The following is a 21,142-nucleotide window of genomic DNA, read 5'->3' as shown; positions in this document are numbered from 1 at the left end:
ACACCAAAGAAGAGATAGAGACAAGAATGGAAAAATATGAGCAATATCTCTGGAAATTGAATGACAACACATGATGCAGGAATGTACATGTCATGGGTGTCCCAGAAGAAGAAGAGAAGGAAACAGGGGCAGAAATAATAATAGAGGAAATAATGAAAATTTCCCATCACTTATGAAAAACATAAAATTATGGATCCAAGAAGTGCATTGTACCCCAAAGAGAATAGATCTGAATAGGCCTAGGTCAAGGCATGTAATAATCAGATTATGAAATGACAATGATAAAGAGAGAATCCTGAAAACACTAAGAGAAAAGTGATACATCACATACAAAGGAAGCTTGATAAGACTATGTGTGGATTTCTCAATAGAAACCATGGAGGCAAGAAGGAAGGGGGGTGATATATGTAAGATACTGAAAGAGAAAATCCGCCAACCAAGGATCCTATATCTGGAAAAACTCTCCTTCAAATATGAGGGATCATGGGATTGAAAAAGCTTTCTTGAATAAAAAGGGGAAGATAAATTAAACAAAGTAAACTTTCCAGGGCTGAAAGCTACTGAATGGTGTCAAGAGGTTATATTGGGGATTATTCTTATGCATTATAGAGATATGCCTTCATAGTTTTTAGTGTATTAGAATAGCTAGAGGGAAATACCTGAAACTGTTGAACTATAACCCAGTAGCCTTGTTTCTTGAAGAAAATTGTATAACTTTATAGCTTACACAGTGTGATTGTGTGATTGTAGAAGTCCTTGTGGCTCACAGTCCCTTTATACACTGTATGGACAGATGAGTAGAAAAATAGGAACCAAAAGTAAATGAATAATAGGGGAGTATGGGGGGGCATGGGTTGTTTTGGATGTTCTTTTTACTTTTATTTTTATTTTTATTTTTATTTTTATTTTTACTAATTTTTGGAGCAATGAAAATGTTCAAAAATTGATGCTGGTGATGAATACTCAACTATATGATGATACTGTGAGCAATTGATTGTACACTTTGTTTGCTAGTATAGTGTGTGATTATACTTGAATAAAATTGCAAGTAAAAGTATATATTGGGGGTTAAACAACATGCTCTTCAACAATCAGTGGGTAAAAAAAGAAATTGCAAAAGAAATTTGTAAATAACTGGAAAAATGCAAATGAGAACACAACATATGAAACCTATGGGATGCAGTGCTGAGTGAGATATTGATAACTCCAAATGCATACATAAAAAAGGAAGTTGGAGCTAAAACCAAAGGCCTAACTAAACAAAAGAATAAACTAGGGAATGAAGAACAATTTAACACTAATGCAAGCAGAACAAAAGAAATAAAGATATAAGCAGAAATAAATGATCTGGAGAACAAAAAACAATAGAGGGAATAAATAAAACCAAAAGTTGTTTCTTTCAGATCAATAAGATTGACAAACACTTACTAGACTGTCAAAGACAAAAGAAAGAAGATCCAAATAAACAAAATCAGAAATGAGAGAGCAGTCATTATTATGGATCTCAAAGAAATTTTTAAAAACCATAAGGGGATACTATGAACAACTGTATGCCCACAATCTAGATGACTTAGAAGAAATGGATAATTTCCTGGAAACAAACTTAGGCTGACCTGAGAAGAAATTGGATATCTCAATAAACAAATCACAAGAGATACAATCAGTCATCAAGCATCTTCTTCCAAATATAAACCAAGGGTCAGATTTGTTTACAGGGGAATTTTACAAAACACACAAAAAATAACTGGCACCATTCATGCTCAAATTCTTTTAAAGTATTGAAGAAAGATTGGTACTTAATTAATTTTAGGAAACTAACATCACTCTATTGCCAAAACCAGATAAAGATACTACAAGAAAAGAAAACTACTGGCAAAGCTCCCTAATGAATATAGATGTAAAAATTCTCAACAAAATATTGCAAATTGAATCCAAAGGCACATTAAAGGAATTATACACCACAACCAAGTGGGGCTCATTCCAGGTACACAAAGGTGGTTCAACATAAGAAAATCAGTCAAAGAAATACAACACATAAACATATTGAAGGGGAGAAAACAAATAAGTTGATAGATGCTTCAAAAGAATTTGACAAAATTCAGCATCCCTTTGTGAAAAAAAAAACAAAAATTCAAAGTGCCAGAATTGAAGGAAACTTCTTCAACATGATAAAGAGCATATGTGAAAAACCCAAAGGCAAAATGGTCCTCAGTGGTGAGAAAATGAAATTCTTCCCTTAAGATTGGGAGTAAAATAAGGATGCACAATGTCAGCACTACTATTCAACATTGTGCTAGAAGTTCCAGCCAGAACAATACAGCAAGTTACAGAAATAAATGCATCCAAATTGGAGAGGAGGAAGTAAAACTTTCATTAGTTTTAGATGATATGAATGTATATTTGGAGAATTCTGAAAAATTGACAACATAGATGCTTGAGCTAATAAATTCAGCAAAATGTGAGGGATACAAGATTAATGTGCAAAAATCAGTAATGTTCCTTTATACTAGTAATGATCTAACTGAATTAGACAATCAACAACAAAAAAAAATCCATTCACAGAAGAATCAAGTACCTAGGAAGAAAGTTAACCAAGGATGTAAAGAGCCTCTACACAGAAAATTACAAAACTTCATTAAAAGAGATCAAAGAGGGCCTATATAAGTGGGAAGATATCCCATGTTCATGGATAGGAAGGCTAAACATCATTAAGATGTCAATTCTACACAAATTGATTTACTTATTCAATGCAATAGAAAAAAATTCAAGCAACCTATTTTGCAGACTTGGAAAACTAGCTATCAAATTTATTTGGAAGAGAGAGGGAACTTGAATTCCAAAAAAAAAAAAAAAAAAAAAAACCCTATACAGAATGAAGTGGGAGGACTTATATTTCCTGACTTGAAAGCCACAGTAGTCAAAAGAGCATGGAACTGGCACAAAGATAGATATATTGATAATGGAATAAAATCTTGAATTAAGAAACAAACACCCAGGTTTATGGTCAACTGATTTTTCACAAGGCTCCTAAATCCACTGAACTGGGACAAAGTAGTCTCTTCCACAAATGAGGCTGGAGAACTGGATATACGTATTGAAAAGAATGAAAGATAACCCCTACCTCACATCCTATACAATTAATTCAAGTTGGATCAAAGACCTAAATGTAAGAGCCAGTAAAATAAAATCCCTAGAAGATAATACAGGGATACATCATCAATACAATTATTATAAGAGGTAGTTAATTAGACCTTAAACCCAAAGCACAAGAAACAAATGAAAAAAAAATAGATAAATGGGAACTCCTCAAATTCAAAAGCTTGTGTTCTCAAAGGATTTTGTCAAAAAAGCCATGAGGCAGACAACTCAATGGAAGAAAAGTTTTGGTAACCATATGTCTAATAAGAGACTAATATCTAGCATACGTAAAGAAATCCTACAACAAAACAAATGTACAAACATCCCAAATATGAAAGGAATAGTGACATGAAAATACATTTTTCCAAAGAGGAAACACAAATGGCTAAAACTCAGATGAAAAAATATTCATCTTAATAGCAATTAGGGAAATACAAATCAAAGCTACAATGAGGTATCATCTCACATGAGTAAGAATGGCCACCATTAAACAAACAGGGAACTAAAAATGATGGAAAGGATGTGGAGAAGTTGGAACTCTTATCTTCTGGTGGGAATGTATAATTTTACAGATGCTGTGGAAGACAGTTTGGCCATTCCTCAGAAAATTAAATGTTAAGTTACCATATGATCCTTCAGTTTCACTACTCTGTATATACCTAGAAGATCTGAAAGAAGTGACACAGACATTTTCACACTGATGTTTTAGTGGCCTTTTCACACCTGACAAAAGTTGGAAACAATCCAAGCTCCTTCAACAGGGGAGTGGATAAATAAAATGTGTATACATATGATGGAATATTATGCAGAAGTAAGAAGAAATTAAATCCTGAAATACATGACAAAATGGATGAAGCCTGACAACATAATGCTTACACAAATGGAGAGACATTGCATAATATCACTAATATGAACTTTTTGTATAATGTAAAATCAGGGTCTTAAAATGTATATTATAGAGGGCCCAGATGTAGACAGAAGCTAGAGGGAGAATCATTACCTAATATATACAGACCTGTTAATGAGGCAGAACTTAAAGGAATGGGAAAGGACAGGGATGATGAAATCTCATTAATGGGATTAAAAGTATCAGTGTTGTAATGAAGGTGAACATGATTGAAAGGGGTTGTTTAATGCCATGTGTCCCACATATAAGTACTACAAATATAAATAAGTGATTGCATGCTGTGTTTATAAGGTATGACACTGGTACAGAGTTAACAACAGAGTGATATATGGGGAAAACTAGCCATGGCATACCATGTACTATATTTAATAGGAATACCTTACTAGAACCACATTAATGCTATGAATAAATAATTAAGACATACTAAGAGCTTTGGGGTGTTTTGGGTTATGATAATTTTTTAAAAGTGAGAGCGATGATTGAACAACAAAGTGAAGATAATGTGAGACAGTGCTTACCTTGGATAGAATATATTTTGTGTGAAATTAGGAACCCCCTATTTAGTAAGTCAAACCTTTGATCTTGAGGCTTGCTGTTGTGAAACTTATGGCTGTAAAGTGAAGGCTAATTCTACCTATAATTATTTCTAACAGTCACTTCCAGAGGGCCTCTTTTGTTGCTTATGTGGGCCTTTCTCTCTCTAAGTCTGACTCTGCAAATAAATTATTACCCACCCTGCAACATGGGACATGACTCCCAGGGGAGTGAATCTTCCTGGCAATGTGGGATATGACGCCCAGGAAGGAGCCTGACCCAGACATCAAGAAACTAAGAATGCCTTCTTGCCCAAAAGGGGAGAAAGAAAGCTTACAAAATAAGGGTTCAGTGGCTAAGATATTTAAAATAGTCAAGAGTTTGTTTCTAGAGGTTACTATGGTGAAAGCATCAGCTAAATATTTCAAATGACCACAATATGCCAAGCCAAAATCAACATTGGTCCCCAAAATTGTAATGAATACACAGGTCTGTATCTGAGACTCTTAAAAATTTCACTCACTAGGTTTATTTCTCAGAAATTTAAATCCTCCAGGGTATTCCTATACCAGATATGTCCCCACACCCAGAGGTAATAGCCTCTTCAAAAACATCAACCTGGTACACCCCTATCCCCATATTTTTGACACCCCTTTACAATATGAAAAATTAGAGTGATCAGTGCCCACATATCCCTGAAGATTGAAATAGTGGTCCAATGAGAGGGAGAGGTAGCAAAAGACAAGATAAGATTTAACAAAGGACCATGAATACTGGATAATATAAATATATTTTTAGTTTCTTGTGTATTAGAACAGCTAGAAGGAAATAACTGAAATTGTAGAACAGTAGCCCATAAAATTCTTTGAAATTTGCTCTTTAAATTCCTGTTTAATTTTACTTTAAAAGTTATCATTTTCTAGTGTATGTATTATATTTTGCAAAAAACAAAAACAAAATCAGTTGGCCATAAAAAATTGACTCAAATATATGCTGTCTGCAAGAGACTCACCTTAAAGTTAAAGATAAAAGTAGGTTGAAAGTGAAGGGATAAAAAAAATAACATGCAAGTATTAGCTAAAAGAGATCCAGGGTAGTTATAGTGATACCATAAAAATTAGACATTAAGGTCTTTGCCTGGGTAGTGCTGTAATACTGGTGTGCCACTGGGAGTTCCAGTATCACCATGGATGTGGACCAGATGTGACCTTCTGCCTGAAATATCTTGATTTATTTAGAAATATTAATGCACATTTGAGGTTGCATTTTATGTAAAGAAAGCACAGGTATGTGTGTACAAGAGCCAGAACCACAGAAAAGTGTGAAAGAAACCAAACAAGTGGACGGTGAAGACCCTGAGATGATCTTTATTGGGGTGGAACATGTAAATGTAGATGCTGGGCTATTTTTGTACTGACTTCAAATTCAAAACCAGTTGTTTCAAACATTTTTAACAGAGTCACCCTAGGTCTAATTCAAGGAGAAAATAATATGGTCACCTCTGACAAGTGACTTGTCGTGCATTGCAGGCTATACATCCTGTGACCCTTACATCAAGAGTGGCCAACTTGCCAGTTTCACAATCTGAATCAAGAGCAACATGTAGTCCCATTATTGTTGAGACTTTCTCTGAACATGATTATAAAATTAATTCACCACAATCATACTTAATAACTTCAGAGCTATTTTCTCCTGTGAGTTCATTGCAGCATTCAGGAAGAGCAGCACTTTCTGTACGATGTATAGATGAAAATCCTTGTATATCAAAGTTACTTTCCACTTCTGAAGTAAATATCATTAATCCCAAAAGGCCTAAACTCAGTGATGGACATTCTTTAGCTTTGTCCCCCTTGGGTATGTCTCATACAAAAAACAATCAGCAAAATATTCCCTCCAAAGTTTGCCATACCTTGTTAAACCATGTTCAGAATGGAGCACTTTTAACAATGTTTTTGCAAAAGGACAATTTCAAGCCTGTAAATCCAGTCAGAGAAAATAGAGAACTGGAAAAATAGATTTGTCAAATATAGCAGGTCAAGAAACTGCTGATTCCAGGAAAGGAAGTATGATTGTGTTACTTCATGACTTTTGCTATGAAAAACAAAGAAAATGGGCAGCCAGAACAGAAGACTAACACAAACCTTAAATGCCTCAGCTGCTTTAAGTTCTAAAAATATTAATTTTATGAACCACATGAAGCAAAGGGGTGAAATCTGGGAAAGGCACAGCACCTGCCAACATGGTCACTGGCAATTCCCCTCTCCTTTCCAGCTACAGTGCCATATTGAAAGTGGGCACACCCTCAGGAACCCTCCACTCTGTAAAATCTGTGAATTGTCATTTGAAACAGACCAGGTTCTCTTACAACACATGAAGAACAGTCACAAACTTGGTGAAAAACCTTACATTTGACAGGCTTGCAATTATAGATCACCACCTTTGCTGATGTGGAAACACATTTTAGAATATGCCATGAAATTCTAAAAATTTGATTTGTCCTTTTTTTCTAAAATTTTAAAAAATGACCTGACCATACATTTGTCATTGTAGAGGACACTGAGAAAAGAATGTTCCCCAGTGTTCCAAATGCTGTCTACAGTTTTTAATGTTCAAAGAGAAACTGTATCACAAGACCTAGTATCATCAAATGTTTAAGAAGCCTAAGCAACTGGAAGGATTGTCTTCTGAAACAAAAGTGGATATTCAAGTGTCCCTGGGACCTCTTCCACCAGGATCAGTGGAAGTAGAATTGATCGGTGTGAGCATGTGTGACTTGGAACCATCACCCCTCTAAAAATAGAATTCAAAAACTCCTCATTAATTCTAGTTTTGGTAAATTTTCTAAAGCAGATATTTTAATCCAAATCAAAAACCCCCACAGAAACAAAATTTTCAAACCGTGTATTTGTCAATAGCACCAAAAAGAGTGACACAAATCGATCATTCATGAATTTCTTTTAATTCATGTTGTACAATATGGTTTGCTTTGAAATATGAGATGTTACTTTACAATATATTCATTAGCTTTCATGTAACCATCTAGTTTAACTTATAAAAAGTGTTTGTGTGTGTGCAAGAGAGAAAGCAAGGGACAAAAAAAAGGGGGAATACACTTTTTTTATTTTGAAATAAATTCAGTTATATGAACAGTTGCAAAAACAATACTAGCCCCATATACAGAATTCCATCATACCCTGACCCCCCTCCCCTGATAGCTCAATCCACCAACTTTAACATGCTGTCACATCGCCATTTCTTTCCCTCCCTCCCTCCATCCCTCCCTATCATCCATCATCTATTGCTCTGTCTTCTGAACATATGAGAGTTAGCTGCACACATCCTTGAACATACACTATAATTCACGTATATACTTCCCATGAACAAGAACATTCTTTTATGCAATTCCATTATGCACAGCTAAGAATTACAAGAGTTTTAACAATGATACAAAGCTTATATTCTATATTTCCTTTCCTTATGTCTCAACTGTGTCCCTTTGAAACACCTGTCCTCTATCCTCCAATCCCATCTAAGTTCATCCTTAGCATTCATTTGTCATCTAGTTAGACTGTCTTTTTTATTTTTTCCGTTGTGGAAACATATATACAGCCTAAATCTTCCCATTCCACTCCCTCCCTATCCCTCCATTAGTGGGATTAATCACATTTAGAATGTTGTAATGTTCTTTCCCACCATCCATTACCAGAAATTTCCGTTCACCTCAAACAGCAACCCTACCCTTATTTCTTAACTCCCCATTGCCCCTTCCCCCATTTCTCTTAACCTAAACTCTATTTTTCATCTCTATGGTTACATTTTCTGATAATTTCTTTGTGTTTACTGTGGGGCTTAAAATTAACCTCTTAAATCTATATCAATCTTGTTTTTCTTTGATACCACCATCACTTCAATAGGACACATAAACTAGGTTCCTATACTCCTTCATTCCCCACCTTTATATAGTTGTCTAAAATTACATATTTTACATTGAATTCAAAACCACTGATTTGTCCTTAGAGTTTGTGTATTTTATATCATGTAGGAAGTAAATAGTGGAGTTACAGTTCAAAAATTATTGACTTCTATTTGTATTCCATTGTGGTTGGAGAATGTGCTTTGAGTATATTCAATATATATATATATATATTTTTTTTTTTGAGGCTTGTTTTGTGTACCAGCTTATGGTCCCTTCTGGAGAAAGATCTGTGATTACTAGAGAAAAATGAGTGTCCTGGTGATTTGGGATGTAAAGTACTATATATGTCTGTTAAAATTCTCTGTATCTCTTTTTCCTTTCTTTGTTTCTTTGTTGGTAGGACTCCCTTTAGAATCTGAAGTAGGGCAGGTCTTTTATTGGCAAAGTCTCTCAGCATTTGTTTGTGAAAAATTTAAGCTCTCCCTCATATTTGAAGGAGAGTTTTGCTGGATAAAGTATTCTTGGTTGGAAATTTTTCTCTCTCAGAATTTTAAATATGTCATGCCACTGCATTTTTGCCTCCATGGTGGCTTCTGAGTAGTCACAACTTAGTCTTATGTTGTTTCCTTTGTGGTGAATTGCTTTTCTGTTGCTGCTTTCAGAACTTGCTCCTTCTCTTCAGTATTTGACAGTCTGATCAGACTATGTCTTGGGGTGGATTTATTTGGATTTATTCTACTTGGAGTTCACTGGGCATTTATGCTTTGTGTATTTATATTGTGGAGAAAGTTGGGGAAGTTTTCCCCACAATTTCTTTGAATACTCTTTCTAGACCTTTACCCTTCTCTTCCCCTTCTGGGACACCAACAAGTCTTAAATTTGGATGTTTTATTTTATCTATCATATCCCTGAGATCCATTTTGATTTTTTTTTTTTGATTTTTTTTCTCTGTTCTTTCTTTTGCTCTTTCATTTTCTGTTCTGCAGACCTCTAGGACATTGAGTCATTGTTCAGCTTCCTCTAGTCTTGTATTGTGAATATCCAGAGTCTTTTTAATTTGGCCTACAGTTTCTTTTATTTCCATAAGATCTTCTATTTTTCTATTTACTATTTCAATGTCTTCTTTATGCTCTTCTAGAGTCTTCTTTATGTCACTTATATTCTAGGCCATGGTCTTCTTGATGTCCTTTAAATCCTTTGCCATGTTTTCATTCCTCAATTGTAGTTCTTTGATTAATTTTGTGAGGAACTGTGTTTCTTCTGATATCTTGATTTGTGTGTTTGGAGTTGGATTCTCCATATTGTCTGGTTTTATCATATGCATTAAGATTTTCTGTTGTTTTTGGCCTCTTGGCATTTGTTTTGCTTAATAGGGTTCCTTCAAGTTGTAACAAAAAAAAGGATATTGATCTAATTTTTCAGAAACACAATTTGGTGATGTACACTTTCTCTAACTAACCAGCAGATGGCATCTGTGAGTCACCTATATCCCTCAAGTCAGTTCTCAACCTTGTTCCCATGGGATGTGGGAAATGATTCTTGTGGGTTCAGTTGGAGAACTCAATTTGGGTGTGTTGCTGGAGCCATCTGCCCTGAATGTGGGGCATGTGTATGGGTGGCCAGGGAGGAAGGGCAGTTTTAATGTTCAAATCCCCCAGGTTCCAGGAGATTCAAGGCTGCCATAAGAGTCTAAGGCTTCATTTCAGTTCAGCCCCAGACCCTCTATCTCACTGTTCCACAAACCACCAGACTTGGCATAGCCTCCCTGGGTTCTCCAAGCAGGTCCCCCCTCCCAGCCATGATCCTCCAGGAGCTCAGCTGAGGGAATGCCATGCTACATCACCAGTGCATGCCATCCCTCAAGGGAAGCCCTGGGCCACCAGGCCATGCCACGGTGCACTCTCAGCTCATTTCAGAATGCAGAATGTCTGAGGCTGTCTTTACTGCAATACCTTGTGGGCTGAGAACAGCTGAGGTTTTCTCCACAGAGAGAGAGGGGAGAATAGAAAAACTCCCAGGTTCAACTGTCAGCCAGAGATAGCACCCAATACTCTGGGCTCCCTATCCTGAGACAGATATGTCCCCTGACTCTTCCAAGGTCAGTTGTCACCACAAGCCTCTGTCTGCTTGTTGAGGATTCACTGTCTGTATCAAGCAGTTAATGTTAAAACCTCACTTGGAGCTGGGCTGAGAGAGTGCACAGTGCGGCTTCCATGAGGGAGGGGTTCTTGGCTCTAGGCTCTTGGCTCTCAGCATGGGTCCACAGTTTTACTTACAGATTTTATGTTGTGATCTCAGGCATTCCTCCCAATTCAGGTTGGTGGGTGATGAGTGGACAGTCACGTTTGTCTCCCCTGCTATTATTCCAGGTTATTTACTGGATTTTTTGGTCATTTATGAATTTTTCTGGGGGAACTAAGTCTTCGTCTCCTCTCTATGCTGCCATCTTCCTGGAGTCAGATTGGAATACATTTTTAATATTTTGTTATTTATTCTAAGTTTGGAAGTTTATCCATCCGTATATAGAATGTTTAAAGTTTTTGAGGTACTTAATTTTATTTTCATCTTTTTTCATGCATTGAAAATTTCAATATTAACCCTTTTCAACTGAAATGGCTTTGTTATGGGATGAGACTTGATCCTGTTTACTGCTGTACTCCCAATAAGAGATGGAGAAATGTAAAATCCACAAATATGTGGATATTAAAAAACCTACTCTTAACCAGAGAGTTAAAGAGTGTATTAGCCAGCATTCTCTAGGGAAACAGAAACAATAGTAGGTATCTGCAAATATTAGGAGAATTTGTAAAAGTGTCTCACATAATTGTGGGGATGCACATGTCCAAATTCCATAAGGCAGGCTGCAGACTGACAACTACAATGACAGTTTTCAATGAATTCCCCAGGAGAAGTTGGCTGGCTGAAGTAGAGATGAAAATTCTCCTTTCTGACTGCTGAAGACTTCACTTCTCTTTTTAAAGCCTTCAACTGATTGGATGAAAATATCTCTCTTTGCTGAAGAGACCCTCCTTTGTTTGTTGGAAATATAATGAACCCAAATGCAATCAACTTGATTTAAGTCCATGAAATGTCCTCACAGTAAAAGGCTTGTGCTTGTTTGACCAGACCACTGGGGACCAATACCTGGCCAAGTTGACATATGAAACCTAACAAAGTCCACCCCTTGTCAACTATATGTATCACCTTAAACCATACTTGATCTCTAAATAAAAAACAACAGTCATATTTTTGCCTAACAATACTCAACTGTCCTGTGTACAACAGGGAATGCACTATATCTCTCCAGAATAGAGAGCACATCCTTGGGTAATGTACACTCTTAAACTTGATATCCTACAACTCAAACACTATGAAATGAACAGTACACCTTGTGCCAGATAAGGGGATAGATAGAGAAGAAAACAAAGATATTTGCTTTATATACATATACAAATGTACTCATAACAAAACAAGAAATATTCATATCATTAAAACTCACATTTCTGTAACTGGTGACATGGTTGTGGTTCATATTTATCACTACCTTCTTCCACTACACATTCCGTGTACCTTTTACCCTCAGCAAGCACTTCAAGAGGCTGTTGTTCTATGCCTGGTAGGGTGAAACAAATCTTCATTCCTGAACTTTCTGGGCCAGTGGTAGTCCTGCCTAGATTGTGTTGTTGCAGCTTTTCATTGATGTAATCACAGGGCATGGTGGTACTAAGAGATGCCCTAGAGGATCAACTGTGTTCCAGGCAAACCCTTCTTTACCTCAATTGTGTAGTTGCAGTGCTATTTCTCCTGGAGAGTCAGGGTCAATCACCCAATCCAGTAGAGCAATCCCCTTTTGCTTGGTGATTCAGAGGCATAAGAAGCCCAAAGTGGGTATGTGGCCATCTTAACTTCCAGTTCAATGGAATCATTGTGTTTCCTGTTGGAAGTCCTCCTTCTTTTGGAACTAAAACTTGTAGACAAGCAGAGCAGAAAGCAAAAGTTTTCTACTGGATCACTAGGGGTAATAATGGGTGATGTCACTCCTATTTTCACCCCTTGATTCCTGGATCAATGAATCCCAGTATGGGTGAGACAGCTCCTTATATTGAATGTTTATTTAGAACATACACTAGCTTCCTTGAGATAATTGCCCCAGCCATGCAAAGTATTTTCACCTAGTTTGTGCCATAATTGAGGCTTAATCATGATTATGAGGCTTAATCATTCTATCAATCCAGCTATTTCAGGATGATGAGGAATGTTGTAGTTCAAGAGAATTCCATGAGTGTATGCCCATTCCCACACTACATTTGCTATGAACCCTTGATCAGAAGCAATGCCATGTGGGATACAAAAATGGTGGATAAGGCATTCTATAAGACAAAGGATGGCAGTGTTTTCAGAAGCATTGTGGGCATGCAATGCAAACCCACATCTGGAGTATGTGCCTATACCAGTTAGAAGATGTTGCTACACCTTCCATGATGGAAGTGATGCAGTGTAATCAACCTGTCAACAGGTAGCAGGCTACTCACCTTGGGAAATGGTGCTATATTGGGGACTTAGCATATGTCTCCCTGCTGGCAGATTGGGTACTCAACAATGGCTGTAGTCAAGTCAACCTTGGTAAGTGGAAATCCATGTTGCTGATCCCATGCAAAACCTTCATCCCTACCACAATGATCCTTTTTTTATGAACCCATTGAGCAGTAGCAGGATGGGCTGAGGAAAGAGGCTGACTGGTATCGATAAAATGTGTCATCATATCCATTTGATTATTGAAATCTTCCTCTGCTGAAATCACCTTCTTGTGAACATTCTCATGGATGCAAATATCTTCATGTTTTTTGCCCAATCATAAAGGTCTATCTACAGAACTCTTTGTCATCTAGTATCAATCATGTTCCTTCCAAGTCCCTAACTATCTAGCCAAACAATTAGCAACAGCCCTACAATCAGTATGCAAATATACCTCTGGCCAGTTCTCCTTCTAAGCAAAATGAACAACCAGATGCACTGCTCAAAATTCTGTCCACTGGGAAGATTGTCCTTCAGGGACATCCCAGAAAGTGGTTGCAGTGCTGTAGCTATCCACTATCAGGTGGTACCTGCATATTATGCAGAACCATCTATAAGTCAGGTCCAAGTTTTCTACTCTTCAGTAAACTGCTTGTAATGAACTCTACAAGAGGCCATAGTTTTGGGGTGGGAAAGAAAAGATAATGTGACAGGAGTGGAGGCTATGAGCATATAGGTCATTTCTTCATTTAATTTACTTGTGCCTTCAGGACCTGCTTGAGTCCCCTCTTGAATACCACTTCCATTTTACAGTGAAGCACTTCTGTGCCTGCCCAACATTATAGCTTGCTTGTCAGACAACACCCAGCTCATGATAGTCAAATCTGTTCTCCTGGTAACTTGGTAGCCCACGGTTAAGCATTCAGTCTCTATTAAGGCAAAGTAACAGGCCAAAATAATCTGTAGAGGATAGCAAGGATTTGGTCTAAAATCCTAAGGGCTTACATTGTGATTATCCTATAGGGCCTTCCAAAGTCTTCAGACAGTGTCTTTACTTGCCACTGACACTTCCAATACCATAGGATCTGCTGGACCACATGAGTGAAGTGGAAAAGCAGCTTGCACAGCTTGCTGGGCCAGTTGTAAATCCTCCTCTTTTTCCAGTTCCCACTCAAGGTAGAAACATTTATGTTCAATAAGTACATGGGCTAGAGTAGAACAACTAAATGAGGAATATGTTATCTCCCAAATCCAAAGAGGCCAACTAGGCATTGTGCCTGCTTTTGGTAACCAGAGAGGACAGATGTTGTTGCTACTTATCCTTCACACTGACATGCCCACTACCAATGAATATCTAGAAATTTCACTGAGATGGAAGGCCCTTGTATTTTCTTGGATTTATCTCCCATCCACTGACCCACAAATGCCTTACAAATAAGACTAGAGTAGTTGCTACTTCTTGCTCACTAGGTTAAATCAACCTGATATCATCAATATAATGGACCTGGGTAATGTCCTGTAGGAGGGGGAAATGATCAAATTTCCTGCAATAAGATTATGACATAGGGTTGGAGAGTTGATATATCTCTGAGGTACTACAGTGAAGGTATACTACTGGCTCTGCCATCTGAAAGCAAACAGTTTCTTCTGGCCCTTACTAACAGCAATTAAGTAAAAGCATTTACAAGACCAATAGCTGAATACCAGGTTCCAGGAGCTGCATTTGTAGTCACCACCTGGTTAAGTTTATTATAATCCACTGTCTTTCTTGAAGACCCATCTGTTTTCTGCACAGGCCAAAGAGGAGAATTGAAAGGAGATGTGGTGAGAATCAATAGCCCTGAATCCTTCTAGTCTTAAAGAATTTCAATGATATGTGAATTACCTTCAGGTATCTGTTACTGCTTCTGATTTAGTATTTTGCTAGGTAGGGGCCATTCTAGAGGCTTTCCTTGGCCTTTCCTACCATAATATCCTTTACTCCATAAGTCAGGGAACCAATGTGGGGATTCTGGCAGTGGCTGAGTATGTCTATATCAAATATACATTCTAGAACTGGGGAAATAACCAAAGAATGGATCTGGAGACCCTCTGGACCCAATGTGAGATGGACCTGAGATAAAACTCCATGAGCCTCCTGACCTCTATAAGCCCCTACTCTGACAGGTGGGTAACAGTCACATTGTAACTGGATCCTTTCCCAAGGAGACCCAGCTTTCCCCTCATTCAAGGGGCTATGAGTCTGATAGTAAACTGTCTCAAGCCTGAGAACTGATTAAGGGGCCATGATTCTCTCACTTTGTAATTCAAATTAGACTTACTCACTTGACCTAGATATCTTCTGCTGTTACAGATCAAGTAAGAATTTAGTAGACTATCCATGTATTTTCCTTCTAGGTAACCCATGATCTACTAGCCAACACCACATGTCTCTGCAAGTCAGACTATTTGATTGCTGCTTTGATAACTTCTGTCCATTATGGTGACCATGACCTCCTTGTCTTTGGAAATTAGGGGCTTCCATGTGGCTTCTGCCAGCTTGGGATCTGGTCATCCCCATTGTGTTTAATGATTCCAGTTCAGTGACAGAAATTCCCACAGTAATATCTGTGCTTCAGAAAAGAGTGACTGCAGAGCTCTTCAGAGATGATGGAGGTAGCCTCACAAATTTATTCCTCACAGTTCTGGTGAAACATGTGTCTTCTGCACATTCCTGGGGCAGGTGAGTAGGTCTTACATGATAAATCCATCCTAAACATTCCAATGTCTGTAGGCTCTTGGATACCCTTATCTAAAGTATATCATGGCAGTTTTGTCATATTGCCCTCATGTAATTTAAGCCACCTTTGGATCCATTTTTCAGCCAACCATACAGATAAAGCCCTTTCTAACCTCTCAAGCTACAATATTGAATCCAGAATCTCTGCTTGTTGGGCCCATATCTGCAAATGTTCACTCCAGTATTATCCCACATTCTTATTATAATTCCCACATATATTTCCCCAATTTCTGTCTATATAAACTGGAAAACTCATGCAGTTCTTTTAGAGTATAGTGTACCTCTTCATGGGTCACAATTTGTATCTCACTTTTTGGGCTTGTTGGGAATTAATCTAGTTATAGGTCTGGAAAATGTGGTGACAGTTCCATGTGTCAACTTGGCTACATGATGACAGACAGTTGTCTGGTCAAGTATGCATTGGCCTGTTCCTGCAAGGACATTTCATGGCTGGTTAGTAAACCAGAAGTGTGGTTTATTAAATCCTCAATTGATTGCATCTGTGTCTTATTACAATGATCAACTAAGGGAGTAACTTCTGCAATGAGAGATTCCAATCAGTTGGATTTAATCCAGTCAGTTGAATATTTTAAGGGAGAAGAACATTCACTTGTTCAGCCAGTCAACCTATCCTGCAGATTTCATTAAGGAACTTCATCAGAGTAGCCTGCTTGTCACCTGCCCTATGGAATTTGGACACAATTGAGACACTTTTATAGAACCACATAATTACAGCTATCCCCTGTTGGTTCTGTTTTCCTGGAGGACCCTGACTAATACAGAGGAGTAGTAGGAGTGGTTCATGAAAAGAATTAGAAGTGTCTTTCAAGCCAATTAACTCTGGGCATTATGTTGAAGATTCAATTGCTGAAACAGGATTAATCTCTCCTTTTTCATCAGGGGAGGTGGTAACAGGTATATCAAGCACTGTAGGGTTAACCTCTCCAATGGATGTTGGATGGGAGATTCCTCAAGGCAGGCTGGAGGACAAGTTGCTGTCTCCTCAGGGCAGGCTGGAGGTCAGGTAGTTGTTTCTTCAGGGCAGATCATTACAGGTTCATTTAGTAAAGACTCAAAAACTCAGCAGTATCTAAGGTTTCAATGTCCCCACTGCCATCATTATCACCCCATATATCCCCATTCTGATTTTCAGGATCCCATTCCTTTCAAATTAATGCCCTCTCTCTAACAATAGACACCCTGCAAGGTTGAGATTTTGGTTTACATATAGGTTGATTGTAAAGTTTTCAATAAGGATAGTGGTTATGGTCAAATATTATTGTGACTATAATTAACAATTCTCTATTATGTATAGGAATGTGTTTGAAAGGGGGTATGTTGGGTCATGCATGTTAGTAGAATGAAAGTCTGAAGATAAAAATGGACAATGGGCTGGGGTTAATAATACAAATATAAATATATTCTTTCCTAATTATAATGGATGTATATTTTAAGAAGGTCTTAAAAATAGAAATGAAAATCATCCAACATGGAAATGACAAAGAAAATCTCACTTTTGGCAGATGACATGATCCTAGATACAGGTAGTCCCAAAAAATATACTGCAAAACTCTGAGGGCTAATGAACAAATTCAGCAAAGTGGCAGAGCACAAAAAATGCACCAAAAGAATCTGTACTGTTTCAGTAGAGAGTGCACAGAAGAGAATCTCAAGGAAAAACTTCCATTTATAATCACAAATAAAAGAATCAAATTCAAATCAGTTGTGTGCCAAGAAAAGCCACACAGAGAACCAGGTACCAATTCTGGTTCTTGACTGGTAACTGGGGGACTGGGGACTGGCCCTGAAATGGGGATTTCTTTATTTTTCCTTTTTTTCTCTCATTTGAAGTAGCTAATTAGAGGAAGCCTCAGGCATTTTCAATTGTCAGAGCTGACCTAGGCAAGGGTGGATTTAAGATAGAGAGGTAAAGGAAGAAGTCAAATGTTGGAGGTAAATTCCTAAAGGGATTATCTTTCCTAGGAAAAGGAGTAGGTGGGTCCAAGCTCAAGTGTTTGCCTTCTCTCAGAGAACTAGATCCTAGGGCCTGGGGAAAAAAAAAAAAAACAGCTCATGCTTCTGAACTTGTCAGTCCCTGGCAGGGAGAGGGTCTAATGAGAATTAACAGTAACACATTTCTTTATGTCAGTGGGGAGCTGAGGGCTGACAAGCAATAATGCTGGGAAGGATAAGAAAAAGCACCATATCTAGAATCCTCAAAGGAAACTCTGGCAGCCTTCTGGGTCTCATCCTCAGGGAAACAATACTGATTACACCAGCTGACTGAGAATTGGGACTGCCTGGTCTGTGAAAATCTGATTGGGGTAGTCATGGAAACTACATGCTTAGACAACAAAAATTTATGACACACAAGAAAAAATGAAGACATGGCCCAGTCAAAGGAAAAAACTTACACTTCAAATGAGATACAGAATTTGAAACAACTAATTAAATATCTTCAAATGAATATGCTAAATCAATTCAAAAATTAAATCAATAAGGAGAGGGAAGATATTGCAAAATAATTGAAGGACATAAAGAAAACACTGGGTGAACATAAGAAAGAGCTTTAAAAAAGTTGGAGAAAACAATAGGCAGAAATTAAGGGAATGAAATCCATGATATTGAAGAGATGGAAAACAGAATGGACACAAACAACAGCAGATTTGAAAAGACAGAAGAAAGGATTCAGGAACTAGAGGACAGGATATCTAAAATACTACACAAAAAAGAACAGATGGGGAAAGAATGGAAAAATATGTGCAGTGTTTCAGGGAATTCAATGACAATATGAAGGACATGAGTGTACATATCATGGGTGTCCCAGAAGGAGAAGAGAAGGGAAAAGAAGCAGAAACAATGATGGAGGAAACAATCACTGAAAACTTCCAATTTATTATGAAAGACATAAAATTGCAGACCCAAGAAGCACAGCATACCATAAACTGAACAGATCTGAATAGATCTACTCCAATCAGATTTTCAAATGTCAAAGATGAAGACAGAATTCTGAAAGCACCAAGATAAATGTGATCCATCACATACAAAGAAAGCTCTATAGGACTACCTGCAGATTTCTCAGTAGAAGACATGTAGGTAAGAAAGCAGTGGTAAGATATATTTAAGATACTGAAAGAGAAAATCTGCCAACCAAGAATTCTATATCTGGAAAAACTGTCCTTCAAAATGAGGGATAGTTTAAAATATTTTCAGACAAACATCACTGAGAGAGTTTCTGAACAAGAGACCTGCTCTACAAGAAATTGTAAAGGGAATACAACAAGGAGTTAGGAAAGGACAGGAGGGAGATATTTGGAAAAGAGAGTAAAAATGAAGGCTATCAGTATGGGTAAAATTGAGAGAGGGAAAATAAAATAAGATATGACATATAAATTCCAAAAGTAAAAATGTTAGACAGTAGACATTACTTTGAGTGAAATTAGCTAGAAACAAAAGAAGTGTACTCTATGGACTCATTAATATGAACTAATATGGATAAGAGGAATTTGAGAGTTAAAGTTGAGAACAAAGGCTGTCATGAGTTAGAAAGAGATTAGCGATTGTGCTTTTGATGCTGAAAGAGTACATAATGGTAAACAGGATTTCTTATATAGATCCAGAAATGGATAGCATAATACTGTGTGAGGGTAGCATAATATTGTAAGTATTGTAAGTACTCTGAGCACAGATGAGTGTGAGTATGGTTGGATAGAGGAAAGCTAAGGGCTTGTATGGCACCAGAAGGAAAGATAGAATATAAAGACTGGGATTGTAAAACTTAATGAAATCTAGAGTGGTCAATGATAGTTATTAAATGTACAAATATAAGAAAGTTTTTAAAAAAGGGAGAACAAATGAATGTCAAAATTGCAAGACATTGAAAATTGGATAATAGAAGAGAAAAAGTACAATCAATGCAGACTAGAGTCTAGTTAATGGTAACATTGTAAGATGCTTTCATTAATTGTAAATAAGGCAATATACCAAAGCTAAATGCTTATGAGATGGAGTTATAAGGGAGTGATACAGAATACTTGGTGGTGGTTTTGTTGTCAGACCTTATTGTATTTTACTTTAGTTTTTTCATCCATCTTTTATATTTTTTCTACATTTTTCTCCTTTTCCTCTTTCTTTGCAGAAGAAATGTTCTCATATAAGTTGTGGAGGTGAATGTATAACTATGTGACTATAGTGGGAATCATTGAATGTTTACTTAGAATGGATGGTTGATGTGTGAATAAAACCATTTAAAAATAAACAAAGGGATTCAAGTTCCAGAGAAAATTTGGAGGGAGGTACCTATTATTCCCTGTTGATAGGGAAGTAGAATGGTGCAGCCTATCTGGAGGGCAGTATGGTGCTTCCACAGGAAGCTAATTATGGGGTGCTATTTGGTCTGCAACCCTGTTATTGGGTATACATTTGGAAGATCTGAGAGCAGGGACATGAATGGACATTGCACATTGGTGACTATCATGGCAGTATTCACAACATGCAAAGGATAGAGGTGACCTAAGGGTATATCAACCAACAAATGGAATCATAATCTGGATAAATACATTCTATGGATTATTGAGTGGTGCCAAGAAGAAATGAAGTTGTGAGATATGCAAGAAGATGAATGGACCTTGAGGACAGTGTGTTGAGAAAATAAGCCAGAATCAAAAAGATATACATTATAACACCTCACCAATATGGACTAAGTATAATGTACAAACTCTGAGAACCGACTATGAGAGTATAGGTTACCAGGGAAGTCTTATGCTAAAAATTCCTCTATTGTAAGCTCTCACAGCAGCCACATGTCTTCATTAGTTCTAACGTTTTTTTTTTTCTAAATTCTGAGATGAGGTCTTTCTGTATAAACTGGTTAGTCCCAGGAATTTCAGATATCTGTGTGACACATGAGACTCGGAGCCAGAGTTCAGCAGCTATGGATGGCAGCATTACTCCATACAGCAAAAATAAATAAACTGAAAAAGAGATCAAATTTTAATTACAGAAATGCAGAAAATGGACTTGGTTAGAACTAAGGTAAACCAGACAATGGGAAAAGGATGATATTGACTATATTCTGAAACTTCAACTTCTATGTGAGACCAAAGGAAGAGACTTTTATTTGGTGGAAAATCTATATTTTCTGTAGCATGCTATATAATTTAACCTGTATGGTCAGTTTATTCAAACACCATAATTACATAGAGCCTTAAATAGGCAGTATGAACTTGGTTTGTACAGGTTAGTGTGATGCCTTGACCATCTTGATGTATTTGGACAGAGAATATAAAGCTATTTGCAAAGCCCTATTGAGGCATTTGGGAAATCCATGGAAATATTAAATTTACCCACCTGG

General features: G+C 37.3%; 1 pseudogene; it reads left to right on the top strand.

The window, feature by feature from the left end:
* Positions 1-5,542: 5,542 nt before the first annotated feature.
* Positions 5,543-7,678, top strand: LOC119531480 (annotated as a pseudogene).
* Positions 7,679-21,142: the final 13,464 nt, after the last annotated feature.

Source organism: Choloepus didactylus, chromosome 4, assembly GCF_015220235.1.
Source record: "Choloepus didactylus isolate mChoDid1 chromosome 4, mChoDid1.pri, whole genome shotgun sequence".
NCBI classification, from domain to species: domain Eukaryota; kingdom Metazoa; phylum Chordata; class Mammalia; order Pilosa; family Megalonychidae; genus Choloepus; species Choloepus didactylus.
This window is presented reverse-complemented; position numbering and strand designations above follow the sequence as displayed.